The following is a 15,165-nucleotide window of genomic DNA, read 5'->3' as shown; positions in this document are numbered from 1 at the left end:
TAAACTAACTGGCATAGTGTCTATATTATCACTTTTTAAGCCACATCCAAAGAGCAAATTAACTGATTTTCAGGTTGTTGTTTTTTTTTTTTAATATTGATCATTGAGACTATATCAGAATGGTTCTAAAATACAGTGACTTCAGGTTAAGCTTGGGAACATTTTTGTAGCACTTTTGGATATTTTTTTATTCCTTTTGATATTCTTACTCATTTTTTTTGAGGTCTGCTAGTGAACATATGTAGTGTCCTAGTTATTTTTTGCAACTCCACTGTCGTGATAATGAAGAAATTTCAGTGGGTAGGGAATAATTTATATTACTCCCAAACATTCCAGCTAAATAATGGAAGGTATAGAATGATTGCTCAAATTGCTAGTAAATTAGAAGGAACATAAACATTTCTAAGAGGAAATGTCTCTGATTATTAGCAATTTTATTATTTTTCCCTAGGTGAAAAGAAGAGTGCTTTTTTTCCTTTAATTTTTTCAAAAGAGTTTTTTAAAAAAATAAAGTAGGAACACATCTCTTAGTATGGAAGGATGTTTGATTTGCACTGTGTCAGTGTAGTGACATAGGAATGGACTAAATAATTTTTGAAATTGAGTACTGTTATCAAGACATTTAATTTTATATTCTAAGTTTTTGAGGTTAGATTTCTAGTAACCTAAAATGTGTATTGAGAATAACATGTCCAGTTTATTACTTTGTATTATTAAAAAACTAGTAACTATGATAAAGATACTCAAAACTTTTGACTAATGATATTTTGAAATTACACAGACCTTTTCACAATTCTTCTTCCCTCAGTTTACCTATTGACTTTACCCCAAAGTTTCATCACAGGCCAGTTCCTTTTGTTCTTTTGAGAAGAGTTTAGCATGTAGATTTTGTCATTGTATTTGTAATTAGTAAAGGATAATAAGACATAAAAAAAGTTATTCAGATCATTTAGATATAGGTGTCTTTTGACTGTATATGTAATGATTAGCCAAAATTAGAGAAAGTGTTATGTTAAGGACAGGGCAGTATGGCAATACAAAACTAGGCTTCAAGTTCTGCCTCAAATACATACCAGTTTTGTGACCATGAGCAAGTCTCTTAAACTCAGTGCTCTGCACAGTGCTCAAAGACTCCTTTTTAAGTTTCAAAGTAGGTGTAGATCTGCTTTGGGGGATGGAAGTTTCCTCACTTGGAATAAAACGCAAGGCTCTCCCCATGTTAATGACAGTATAGAAATTCATCCCAAAGAAAGTATGAATACTGAGTTACTTACACATAGGGACCTTTTTAAGGCTTTCTCCATGAATCATGTGGTTATTTAAAATCATATGATACATTACTTCTATGAAAGCCATTGTTGTTATTATTTTTTTTAATTTATTTTTAAAGTAGCAGTGACTCTTTTGGATAGCATCTTTACCACTATAACCTTGGATCTGATTCAGATTCAGCAGTACTCCTCTAACTTGCTATTAGTGATTTAAAGAGGTTGAATGCAGTGAATTGGAAGAAGTTTCTCTCCCCCATTTCCCTCTTCATCCAAATCCTGCTTCTCTTCATTTTGCCATAGATTTTGTTTTTTAGAATTAGCATATAATAGCTGATTTTGTTAGTAAAAGAGTAAACTGGAAATAGTTATGAAAATATATAAAAAGGAAATTTCATATTTTCATGTATTGATATATCTATTTATAAGTTGTTTATTTGTAGAATTCACCTGACTTAGTAAACTAAAATTTTCAGTTAGAAGTCAAGTAGGATAATCACAAAATTACCACCTCTCCCCTAGGAGGTTTAAGAACTAGAGCCCCCAAATATTAAGAAAATACTCACTCATTGGAGAAAAGAGAGGAAAATAATGAGAGGGAAGATCTTTGTGACTAGGACCCAAAACATCTATTTTTTTTTTAATTGCCAGGGGCTTAAAGAATTCAGTATTACTGATACTATTTCCAAGATAATCCTTTAAAAGTGCCCATGATTGTTGGGTTTCATTTGTTTCATATCTTTACTGATTCTTGATATTCAAGCATTTTAGAAGTTAGTTTATTTGTTTTTCTTTTTTTTTTTTTTTTTTGGTATCATTGACATTTCATTTGAAATGTACTTTCTCTTTAAATACTTTGTTTTTTTAACATAAATGTTGTGCATTTTGCTTGAGTATTTAGATTTAAAACGTTTGTCTTATTTAGCCTCTTTTTCAGTTGCTTTGTATATTTAATGTACCTTTTGTTTTCTAGCATGCATATTTTTGTATTGTATAATAAATTTATTTTAAGCTGATTTTATTGTTTTGAAAGTGTTCTTGATGAAGACAACTCCAACTATTATACAGATCATGTTGGAGGTTTTTAATTTAGGAAAATTTTATGTTATGAAAATATCACCAAAAGTGCTGAACATTTTAAATTAAGAGTGCTATGAAAAAAAAAATCTGGATACTTAAACTGCCTCAGTTGCTTTTTTTAAAATTTTCCTTGCAGTGGGGTTGTTGGGAGATGTTTTTTTTTTTAAATTTCATTTTGTTTTTTATTGGTTGTACTAGAAGCATTTAAATAAAGACTTTTCTGTTGAGTTTTTTTTTTTTTTGGTTGTTCTATATTTAGTAGCACTAATTCCTTCCTCTTCCCCAAAAAACAAAACAAACCATTGGTAGAAAAATAAAAGTTCAGTTAAATTCCTGCTTTCTGAGAAGAGAATATTATTAATCCTGACATAATCCTAGATTTTTATTGATTAATACATGACCCTGAATTTATTCACTATAACTTATAGAGTAAGGAAAATGTAGCTCTAAATTCAAAGAAGTGTAGCGACTCAAAGCTGACAACACCATACTACAGAAGCATTTCTTAAACCCCCATGAATGAGAATTTCACTTTTGGAATTGTCTCATGAAAGTTTCACAATGGGCTAAATTATTTTTTAAACTCTACCTTTCCTTACCTTTCCTATAAATTGTGTTTCATTGGTTTTAAATTTATTTGATTAAATTCTTACCCTGTACTATTCTTATTTGTGCTTTCCCATAAAAACTTCCTCTGAGGGTCTACCCGAGACCTTCCTCAGTGAGATTTAAGATTTGGATTGGAATTTAATTTTAAATTAGATTAGGGAACATTTGGATTGTAGCAAGCTATCAAGACTTAATTAAACAGAGCATAAGAATATAATATTTTAAAAATACATTGCATTAAGTAGGTATTGCCTGTCCAAGGCTGGACATTTTTCCTTTGGGGGAGTTTTATACATGGCAGAATAGCCACAGTTTTAGTTTTAATAGCCCATTTTACTTCATCAGTAGGGATTTGCATATTGACTTATTTTGGTGACCTTGGAAACCTTGAAGTGTGTTTTTAAAAGGTAATAATTATATTTCTTCTCAGAGAAATGGGTGTATGAGCAATTTGTTGCCTCCCTTACTGTTTTTGAATGTCATTAATCATTTATTCAATATTTCCAGTATTTTAAAAAATTTACATTTGTAATAAAACCCAAAGTGGCCAAAACTTATTTGGGGAGACATGATAATTTGGAATTTGCTGTACTAGCTTCACAAGAAACCATTTTGTAATGTAACCTACATTAAGTTTCCAATATAATTCAAATTGCTTTTGTTTAAAACAGTATGATAATTTTTTGTCTATACATACAATTAGAAAACATACCAGGAACTTTTTATTTATATCCTCATTTGTATCCCTCTCTATTATTTTGAAAAGTTCATTTCTAATATTACATTGAAAATAGTAGATTCTTTTTTTTTTTTGCTGCTAAGGTAATTATAAATTTTTTATTATGAAATCCATCAACTTGAAGAAAAAAACATTTTATTGTAATATATTTTTATAAAGTATTGTCAAGGTTTGTATTAAACTGAAAAACTAATATTTTCAGAGCCACCATCTTGTCAATGGCAAATAGTGTTGAATTGAAATTAGGTTCACTTTAGAAATCTAGTTTTCAGTTATTCCTGTGCCCAGATATAAACTAAAAAGTGATATGTGGGAAAAGGGAAAATCTAAATGGAAACTTAGCAAAACCCAGTTGATTGTATTTACTTGAACTTTTTTTTATATGAATAAAAAAAGACACAATTTTTTTAAAACTGGGTTTATATAAGCTTCTTATGGATTCATATTGCTTACTTTAAAATAATAATCTTATAATAATCTTCCTTTTTTATTTTTTTTTTGTAATTGCCAGAAACTGAATACATATTTTGTCTAAGTTGTAGGTTTATATTATTATTTCCATGAGCTTATCAGTGGTAACTTCTATCCACATAACATCTTAATAATTATCTTGAATAAAATCTCCCTCATTTATTTTAATCCATTCAAATGAATATGAATTTGATGAATACTTGACTATATTTTAGATTGTTTGTTGTACTTTTATATATAAATTATCATATATTATCAGTGTATTAAATAGTATACCTCAGCATCTTTCAAAACAGTCTTCTCTAATAACTAAATTCTAAAGTTTTCGCTATGAAATTAAATGATAAACCATTGTGAGGCAAGGAACAAAAAATACATAACTTTGTGGAAAAGTTATTTTTTCTTGGCTATCAATTTATTTTATAAAATATTTGTTAAAACAAATACTGCAGAAATGACATTTACATTATGCCTTGCATGAATCTGAAAAGCCCTAGAAATACCCCAAATTTTTTATCTTTATATGATGTATTATAGGTCTATCAGTTCAGTTTAAAATTTTACCAAGCTTTATTTTCATTTATGCTCAACAATATCCAAATAGATGAACTTTCTTTCTAAAATGAGTTAGTTTATGTCAATATATTTATGCTGTTCTTTTGGATTTTTATTTTTAGAATCACAGAAATTTGACCTAGAGACTAATACCATTAAGTCTAGTCTCTTTGTTTTTTATTCTGGAGAGGAATAGCACCTATATCTATTGAATGGCTGCAAATTTTGGACTTTTCAAACACTGTCCAGGACAATGAGTTGTTTTCACTTTGCCTTTTAAAAGAATGTTCAATAAAATGACCAATAGCCAGTGTAAAGGCCAAATCATTTGTGTAATGGAATCAACCTTTCTGTGATTATTAAATTCTAGTTGATTTCTCCCTCACAATTATAAAAGTTAATTCCTCATTAATACTGGAAACAATGGCATAATGTACAATTGTCTTAGAGCCGTTGAAAGTCAGTTCTGGGACGTTACATCTCCAAAAATAAACATTGCACCATCAGCTTTTTAAACATCACTATGTTGGGGGATAGGCAAAAGATAACTAAAGAAGTGAATAATGAAGAATTGGGGGAAATGTTTTCTAATTTTCTTTTGCCTAAAAAGCTCTTCAAAATCCTATACTGCATTGCTCTAAATCTCTTTTAAGTCTCTAATCAGAATTGTTTGGCTTCAAAACAATGACATTGGCACCCCATAGTTAATGGTTTTAATTTATTTTAATCCTCATTTATCCTTTTAAGTTTGATAAATCACACAAGCTTAATTGATATGTTTTTAGCTTCTGGAGAATGCTAGATCCTTTAAAAGTAACTCTAGCCACTGCTTCCCTCAAGTTTAACAAATCAAGTAGAGCCTTAGAAGCTCATTATGGAAATGGGCACCCGGTAAAAAATTGTTCTTTTAGGAACACATAATAAAATTGAAACAGCTTGTCACAAAGTTGATATGCATATTTTTGGAGTATTCCATTTAGAATTAATACCAAAATAATTCATATTTAGTCCTTCATATTGTTATTTTGGGGGATATGTTACAAATGTGTTTTGATTCTGATTTTATTATGACCTACACTTGGAATGTTTTGCGTATTATCAAGATACATATTAAGTATCTGCTTGTACTCAGTACCAAAATTAAATCTTCTATTTTGAATTTCCCATTCTGTAAAAAGTTGTATTAAATATACTTTGAGAACTTGAGCCAAAATTTATTGCTCTATTCATCCATGTTCTCATTTAATGCTGTCAATTCAAATTTTCTTACTCTTGTCTGGGGGGACAGTAAACCATTCAATTTTATAACTTACCACCTGGAATTTCCCTTTTATGTGTCTTTATTTTAACAACCTGGAAATTTAAGATAATCTTTTATTCTTTTAACACCTGTATTTTAAAAAAAATCTATATTTGATGTTAATAAAGACTAACATTTCTAATTTTATTTTTCTTTGAAACTTCTTAGCCACCTTTGGGTACATTTAGATTTGGCCTTGTGTCCAAGCCTAAATGCACCAACTGTCTGTATCATAAATAAAGGAATGAATGAAATGATTTGCTGTTGTTAATTATAACCATTTTAATAGGTAAAGGTGAACTGAAATAAAAACAAACTATTTCAATTAATTAAATTCTACACATGTTCTCTGCATCATCAAATTAAAAGGCAACTAAAACAATGAACACTTGTTAAATGCAATTACAGCAATAAAACCTCCTTTTTCTCTTTTAACTTGTTCAGTTAACCTGTTTGGTGGAAAGATAAGATTGACTTTTCACTTAACTGTTTGAAAAATTGTTCCATTAAAGAGAAATAGCATCTTCCATTCAAAATATGACATATTACATGAAAGAAAAATGAAGAGGTGAAAAAAGACTATCAAATCCCCCTTAATGTTTTAATCTTAGCTCTTTAGCTAATTTCCCTACTCAGTGTTCACCTCATTTCCATGAGCATCCATAAGTATTATTGAATCAATGCTGATATTTCTTTTTTTTAATCCATCTTATCTCTCCTCCTCCCAACCCCCTACTTCTTTCTTCCCTATTTATTATTGACTTTGCATCTCAATTTAATATCAATGCCTTATTTATGTAAATATAGCTTACAAAGTTGCAGAAACAGCTATTATGGAAATGGAACATAATGGATGACAACTCTTGGATGTCCTATATTTTTACCTTACAAATCAAATGTTTATGGCTTTATTCAGTGCCTCATAAGATGAAAAATAAAGTGCCCTAATGATCTTTAAACCTGGATCAATGGCACCACTCCTAATTAGGTTTGAAAACCTTAGTTTTCTTAGTTTACTTACATTCCATTCTTAACACAGGTTTTGTGTGACTAATACAGATTTTAAATTTCTGTGGTTTGTAAGTAAGTAGAAGAGGATTTTGCAAACAGTTTTTTAGCCTATATTAAGGCCTTAGAATCCAGAAGAAAATATTTTTACTCCTTATCACCCAGCTCTGAGAAGACCTCACTTGAATATATTTGCTCTTTTTCTTGCCACAGTATCAGAGGCCACTCTGGTAGAAGATTGAAAATGCTAGTTCTAGGAGCCATTCAAGTGGAAGGAGAGTTGGTATGGGCCATAGATGATTGTGCATTCCATGCAACCTCTGGGGCTAAGATGCAATAGAATATGGACCATTTTGCTATTGCTTGTGCTAATTTTGGCCTGACAACACCAAGAAAACAGTTGTCCATAAGCAAGGAACACAGAAAATGGAGAAATTTCTAATGTTGTAGATGAGTTTGCACCATGGCAGTATTCTTTCCAGGGATGTCCGTGTAGAGGATGGAAGCATTGTCAGAGGTAGCTCAGTGTTTGGGAAGCTCTGAAGGAAAGTGTTGAAGAAAAGAGTTATTGGGCTGCCTAACAAACTCAAAGTCATTGGGTTGACTATAACTGTGTGCCAATGAAACCAGGACAGTCTCTACCAGTGTCATTTCCATTTGGATTGTCTTTGGAAGTTTCTAATGATGGCAAGATAAGATACCAAATGCTGCTCGCAGAACTGCCAGGCATCCAAACTCTGCTAGAAAGAGCACAATTCCAATGGCCAGCCATATGGTTCTAAGCCAAAATCACCTTTGCCTAAAAAACCGTCAAGAGCTTACACAAAACAAATGCTCATGGAGGTCAGAAGCAGCAGTCCAAGGACCCTCTCGAGGTCTCTGCAGAACTTTGGCCCCGATTGGGAGCCGTAAGAGGCACTAGCATGGAAATGCCCAGCATGCTGTGCCCACAGTGAAGAAGGCGCTGTGCTCTGCACGCGAAGCGGAATTGCAGGAGCAGAAAAGAAGCATGAGATGCACAGACTTGGAGACTGCTCCATCCCAATTTCCAGACAGGCTCTCTGTGCCCAACCTGTGGTAGAGCCTTCCCAGCTGCTGTGGGTCCAAGCAGCCACAGTTGGACATACTTACCATCGACCCCAACCATGTGATGCCATTTTGGTCCTCTTCAAGTACCAGGGACAGCAGCCAACCAACCAAGCAGCTTTGCACCTGCTCAAAGATGCAATTAAATTTCAGTTCCCGTCCTGCCATGTAGTTGATCTCTCCCTACTAGAAATAGTCTGACCTAAGGGTTAACTGTCATGATGTTGACATGATGTAGTTATGTCGCATATTTTTCCTATATGAAATGAATTCCTGTTTCCAAAGGATGTTTATACATGCCAGTAGGAACAAGAGATGTGTCAGAAGTTTGCCGACTCACATTCTATTGAACTGTTTGTTTTAACTTTGGACTTGTCATTGATAGTTAAGCCAAGGGATGACTGATAATATTTTCTTTGATAGGGTTTATTGTTCAGTGTTTTCCTTCCCCGTGACAGTGAAGAAGAATGTACAGACTCCATAGGAATCAGGGCTGTGCAGTGTAAAGGACATCGCCACTGTAGTCATGCCCAGTATTCCCATCCCCCCAAAACTGCCTATGGGACTGGCACATCACACCCTCCCTGGCTGCAGTTTCCAAATCTGTAAAATGAAAGGTTTAGACCAGGGGTTGGCAACCTTTTTGGCTGTGAGAGCCATAAATGCCACATTTTTAAAAATGTAATTTCATGAGAGCCATACAGTGCTCACAGTGTGAGCTCCTGTAACAGCGCCTGAAAAAAAAAATTGACTTTATGGCTCCTGCAGAAAGAGAATATGGACCCCTGCTTTAGACTATAGTACCTGAGGTTTCTTCCAGCTCTCGCTTTATGATCCTACCTTTTTCTTTTTTTCTTTAAAACAAAAGATCTCTCTATATATATCTTATAATCAATACTTAAGTATTGATTCCAAGGCAGAAGTATGGTAAGGGCTAGGCAACTACAGTTAAGTGACTTGTCTGGAGTCACACTGCTAGGAAGTATCTGAGGCCATATTTGAACCCAGGACCTTTCATCTCCAAGTCTGGCTCTCTGACTATCCACTGAGCCACCCAACTGTTCCAATTCTAGTTCTTTTTGATCCAACTCTTGTTGAATTGTAAGGATCAGTAAGTTACAAACTCTAAAAAATCTTTTTTAGGTCTTTCACTTGGCTGAGTAAAGTGCACTGTGAAGAAAGAGGACTAAATTAAACTACTATGTGGTACTTTATCCCTTGTCAGTAAGAAATGCTGATTGCAGATATATCCTTATTTATTCCTCTGGTTACTGAGGGAAACGGAATGTGTGAGGTTTCTAAAAGTCCCTCTTCATTTATATCTGCTTGATAAAGAATTAACTAATGTGCCTTCTAAGAATACTTAATAGTTAAGAGTTTGGGGAAGGTACTGAGGGCAAAACTTCCCCTATCTAGGAGCCACAATGATCCTGGATTTGTTTTCTTGTTCTTTTTGTTTTTTAATTTTTAAAAGTAGGATTTTATTTGCTTCCTCTAAGCAAAATATTTATTTCTATTACTTCACAAAACAATTCACATTTTAAAAGTTACTATGCTTTGATGGGATTATTCCTTGATGGCCAAATAATTCATTCCCAAGCCAGCCTACAGAGGGTGAGAGTGAGGACTTACCTGGGCTAGGCTAAGAGTAGATATACAGTGTTCACACTGGGCACTAGGCCTTTGCAGCTCATCAGAGCCTGCTACAGCTCAATTGTCTGACCTTCACAGCACCATGAAGCATCAGAGGAGGGGGAACACTTACTCAATGCCTATGCACTGACCATAAAGACAATCTTAAGGTTAATTGCCCTATGCCCAACTTACCCTTTTCTCCCCAGTGAAAACAAATTAAAAATATTTCATTTAAGTTTAAAAGGAATCCAGATTTTATGTTTGTAGATATTTCATTTAACAGATAAAAATAGATTTTTTGCTTGTAAATTCTCAGTAAACTTGCACTTGACCGTGGGGGTGGGGGTGGGGAGGCCATCCCTGGATATCCAATCACCTGGTGAAAAACTTCCTTGAACTTGGCTAGACTGGTCTAAAAGCAGACTTACTCTGTAAAGATTTTATAGTTTGATATAGGCCCATAACTTGAAAACCCAAGGTCACTTGTACACTGAGGAATCCTAGTACAGTGATTGAGGAAAAAACATTTATAAAAATAGGATCATGATTTTTTTTCTCTACTTCCAGGTTCCCTCCCCCATCTCCTTTTGCTGGATGAGGTTTATGGTTAAAACTACAAAGCATGATTTCTAATACCTTTCCACAGAACTAAGAATGAGGTTTCCATTGCTTTTAATACCATCTTGCAATTTGCCAGTTGTCTTGAAATATTTGACATCCTAACTAGAGGGGACCAAGAGAGATCATTGGGTGTGCAAAAGTGGTTCAAAAATATTAGGGCTTACAATAATATGTCCATTTTGCATGTGCCTTGAAAAATGTAAATCCCCAGTTATTTTTTAAAATTGCAATCGCAAACTCTGATGTATAACCCTGTACAACAATGAAAATAGGGAAAAGAGAATATGCTTTACAAAAGGGATAGATGTGAGCATACAAGAAAGTATCAGAATTAGAGCTGTGACAGAACATGAGATTTTATAGTCAGTATTTGGAACTTGTTAGGAAGTGTGTCCTACTAAATAAAAGCCCTGAAATAATTTGGATTTAATAACCACAATTTTACAAGTACATATGCTCACATAGTTTTCTATTGATTTATCTCCAGCAATCTCGCTGGAAAAGATTGTAATCCCTAGTTTTAAGAATTGACATCTAATTTTTTCTTGTTATTGGGAAATTCCATTTGGTTTCTTATATACATGTCATTTTGTTTAGTGACATTCATCGTAGTGGAGGGGGTAAGATTGAGATGGGATGGAGAGATGGTGAATGAGGGATAGCTGGATGTGCTGAACCCACCTCTAGACATCTGCTACCTTGAAAATGTTTTCTATTGACTTTTAAGTTTTGCATTTGAAGATCTACTCCCCCCCAACCCCCTTTTGATCTACAAATTTGGTGAAGCAGTTTGTGAGACCCATTGCTAAATAAAGATATAAATAGTTAACTTTTGTAATCAATAATAAAGGCGAGGGATCCTTCTAAATGGTGCAGATTCCTTTTAGAACAGTTGGGAATCTGGTAGCTTAATATGAGCCACTAAGAGATAAGAGATGTTTACCTCTGCTGTTGTTTCAACAGCTATATTTGCACTTGATGACAGGAACTCAGAATGAGGCTATACTTTTGGAGCTTTAAAAGCAAATAAAAAAGGAATAAAAGCATATTTGCTTCCAACTTTCCATCTGTTCTTTGGTACATGTATGTATCAACACCAACCATTTGATTTTTCTTGCTTTCATTTTGATCTCTTTAAAAACATGCATCCATTACCACTATCCTCCCCAATAAAGGCTTTGATAACCTCAATTCAAAAAGAAAAGTTATTTCTATTCCAGTAAGATTTCTTAGATAATTAAATGGCACTTAAACTTCCCCAATGTAAAATTTCATATTGATACTATGAAGCTTTGAGATTTTCAGATTTTGTTACTGGAAAATACCTGGGCCCAGGTATATTAACTTATAAAAGTTTATTGGAATTAATGCTGGATAAGATATTAGGAATCATTGTAGTTGAACCCTTTCAATTGAGATTTGAGGAAACAGATAACCAGAGGGTCACTTAGCTATTAAGTGTTCAAGAATCGGGGTGCTATCCTTACAACATGTGACACTGATTATAGTTTGAATACTGGCCCCAGTTTACTATGTTCATGAATGGTCATTCAGATTCTATTTAATGGCAAGGTGAAATATTTCAGAACAACTATTAACAACTGGAAGTATTTTAAAATTGAATACTTAAAAAAAATTGAGTAATCCCAATGTGTGATAGAGACTTTCAACAAATATCAGGTATTGGAGTTTCTGTTTCGGGCCATAGTTTCTGAAGTAAACAAGCATTTCCTGACCTAAGTACACTAGTTAAAATTATACAGGTTGGATTGTAAATTCTCTCTCCATGAATTTTCCTCTGTTAATTTCAGAATCTGGTCATGAAATCGTAGAATTGTTATTCCCATAAACGTTTTTATCTAGTCAAGTGATCTAGTTGTTGGAGGATTCCATTTTATACTTTTATAGGGTATGTTTATCCAGGCTCAGGCCAACTTCTATCCTCTAAGCCTTAATGAATCCCTCTCATAAAAGTTGCTGACCTGCATTTGTAGAGAATGTCCTCATCTATGAATTCCCTATACTGATCAAACAACAGTCCCAGTCCCCGTATCTTATAAGCTGTCGGTGAGACAGCTCAGAAATTTATAGTAATAATCTCAAATAACTGCTATGATTTGATTTTTTAAAAATATATAGATGGTTGCTAGCTGTTAATTAGTAAATGAAAGGAACTTTAAAATACCTTTGGGGTTATATGAACTTTCTAATAATACTGTGGCATGCATACCATTTTATGATTTTACTAAGTGTTTTTTTGCACAGTAACCCTGTAAGGCCAGTAGTGGAAGTATATTTATTTTTTGGTCCAGGCCTATAATTTTAACATAAGGCACTCCCTGTGTAGAAACTTAGTCTTAGTTGCCTCCTGGGTCACCGAAAGTTTAAGTGAAACCCTGATCACGCAGACATGGCAAAGGCTAGGCCTGAAGCTCCCAACACTGACCTTTACCACAATGTCTCGTTGTCTCTTGTAGGAGAAAATCAACTTGACTCAGACTAACAAATTCCAGGATTAGAGCTAGTAAATGAAAGGGTGGAAACCTTAGTTTTCTAATTTGAGTGACCAATACTTTTTATATGCCACACAGCATTAAATGAATGCCGTTTGAGTGCCCATCATTTGAAAAGCATTCACAAAATACAATTTTCCTTCAGTTTTATCAACACTTTAAATAATGGAAGGAGGGGAAGTTGTTTAATGGTGTTTAGACAAAAACCTACATGGTATTTTGCAGAATATACCACCTATCTGAAAACCTTTCATTTGTATCGGAAACATCTGATTTTAATGTGACTCGAACACATTTTCTCAGAAGAGTTGATGATTTCTTTAACAGAAAGGGTGAGAGTCTGTCTGTCTATTCCGAGGCCACAGATCCCACAGTAGCCCTGAAAGGAGAGCAGAGTTTATAAAAACCGAAACTGGAGGGCCCGGAAGAGAACATTTCAGTTAACTACCTTTTTGATTAGTCACTTCCTTTCTTGAAGGCCTTATTTTCCCAGAGTCCAAAAGCCTGAATTAGCCATTGTGTGGGAACTGGGAACTAAAGATGAAGAGTAAAAGAAGCCTTAGTAATTTTTTCAAGTTGGGCTATTGGTAGGAGTATGAATTAAAGCCAATATAACTACATTACTATTATTATTTTAGGCTTGCCATAAATGCCTACAGGGACTGAAGCTCAATTAATGTTTAATCCCTTGGTTTCCTTTTATCCTCTGGATAAAGCTTTGAGACTGTATTAAAAAGAGGTCTACTGCAGGACTGGGGGATCAAGAAACCTGGGTTCTATTCCCAGCTGCACCACTAATTCCCTCTCTGACCTGACCTTGAGCAGGCTGGTAATCTCAGTGATGATAATAAATAAAATACCTATAAAAGCAGTGGCCCTTCCTACTGAACAGATAGTAATTAAAGCTATTTTAAATTTTAATTAAAAAAACAAAAACTTACAGCCCTACAAAGACTAGCATTATTTAGGTATAAATTAGAAAAATGAAAAGATTCTGATAATTACTTTTTAGCTGCACAAGAATGCCAGTGGGGGACCAGGAAAAAGTCTTTTAAATGGAACATATTTCTTATAAAAACACTACATGCAGGAAATGTTATAAAGCTAGCAGTGATAAGGAAGTGATACCATGTTTATGACTCAAATGAGATGGAAACTCCAGTTTCCAGCCCCACCCAGTGTTTATGGAAGAAAGGGACTGGGGGTGGGAGGGTTCCAGGTGGACAAAGTTTGGGAAAGTGTTAAAGGAACTTGTGACCTGGAACATTTTTGTTCTACTGTTGTGACCTTGTACAAATAAAGCCCTGATAAAGCTCTGCTAAAGGGATTTGATAAGGAAGGTCTGGTCTAGCTGTTCAGGTCACTCGAAGTAATAACCCTTCATGCATGAGGCTTGTGAACTCGGGGTGTCCGTCTGTACCACTAGGGTTTGTCCCAGGCACTTAGAGAGTGTACAGTTTGGTGGTGGTGGTGGTGTTTTTTGCTGCTTATTTCCCTCTCAAATAATCACAGAGTTTAGGGCTCTTAGTCTCTGCATTTGGAGTAGACAGCTGCTTGCAGGGTACTGAGGAATGTTTCATTCCAAGTGATTCATCAGTTCTAGGCTCCAGGCACTGCCATTAACTCTTTCTCTACAGGGCCTTTACATATGTGGCATTTTAAAAGCATTAACATATTTGTAAAGGCTCCTCCAGTAATTGATGTATAAAGGTGGCACAAGGCTGGGCTCTGATCAGCCAATCCTAGCCACATGTCCAGTGGTTGTAGAGATTGGTTGATGATGGATGCACAGTTCCAAGGTTCCCTCCACCCACTTTCTGTCCTCCATGGCATCTTTTCCAGAGAATGAGTCAGCTTAATTACAAACAGGTATTTGGACTAAATTAATTACAAATGTTAAAACTAAAAACATGGACAAATGCTTCATATCCTGTACAACACATCCCAGTGGCAGTGGGATATAACTCTTAAATTTTCATTTAATTAACCAGAAAAACCCTCCCTGGCTTCTCCCCCCCCCCCCCCCCCATCACTTAAGAGCCCTTAAAACTGGAACACCATCATTCCTTTGCAATGACAAGTCAACTTCCTCAGCTTATCCCATGTTGCATGAAAATTTCAAAGTGCAGGAGTTCCTCAGAGAATTGGGTTTGCAGTGGATTTTTTTTTTAATCCATTCCCCACCCTTTGTGGACTCAAGTCCCAAGGGATAACCTTGCTAACACTGCCTCCTAGTGTTCTTCCATTTCTGTCCTGGGGACAGGGAACTCTAGGATGTAT

General features: G+C 34.5%; 1 protein-coding gene across 1 annotated transcript in view; it reads left to right on the top strand.

Moving 5' to 3' along the window:
* GLS (glutaminase) overlaps positions 1-15,165 on the top strand; it is a 94,728-nt gene that overhangs the window by 59,838 nt on the left and 19,725 nt on the right. The gene's annotated exons all lie outside the window — the stretch shown is intronic.

This window comes from Gracilinanus agilis, chromosome 3, assembly GCF_016433145.1.
Source record: "Gracilinanus agilis isolate LMUSP501 chromosome 3, AgileGrace, whole genome shotgun sequence".
Lineage (NCBI taxonomy): Eukaryota > Metazoa > Chordata > Mammalia > Didelphimorphia > Didelphidae > Gracilinanus > Gracilinanus agilis.
This window is presented reverse-complemented; position numbering and strand designations above follow the sequence as displayed.